Source organism: Lupinus angustifolius, chromosome LG09 (assembly GCF_001865875.1).
Source record: "Lupinus angustifolius cultivar Tanjil chromosome LG09, LupAngTanjil_v1.0, whole genome shotgun sequence".
In the NCBI taxonomy this organism is placed as follows: Eukaryota; Viridiplantae; Streptophyta; class Magnoliopsida; order Fabales; family Fabaceae; genus Lupinus; species Lupinus angustifolius.
In genome coordinates this window covers 8,187,822-8,188,122 of record NC_032017.1, presented here as the reverse complement: position 1 = coordinate 8,188,122, position 301 = coordinate 8,187,822, and positions in this window count along the sequence as shown.

The window sequence follows — 301 nt, the reverse complement described above, 5'->3', positions numbered from 1 at the left end:
AAGAGTGTCCTAAATATGCCTCATTACGTGTAAAGAAGGGTAAATTTCTAACTCTTGTTTGTTCTGAAATTAATTTGGCTTTTGTACCCAATGATACTTGGTGGGTAGATTCTGGTGCTACTACTCACATTAGTGTCACTATGTAGGGTTGCCTGTGGAGCCGGCAGCTAAGTGATGATGAAAGATTCATTTTTGTGGGCGATGGCAAAAGAGTTACAGTTGAGGCTATTGGAATATTTAGATTATGTTTAAGAACTGGTTTTCATTTGGATTTATTTGAGACATTTGTTGTACCGTCTTT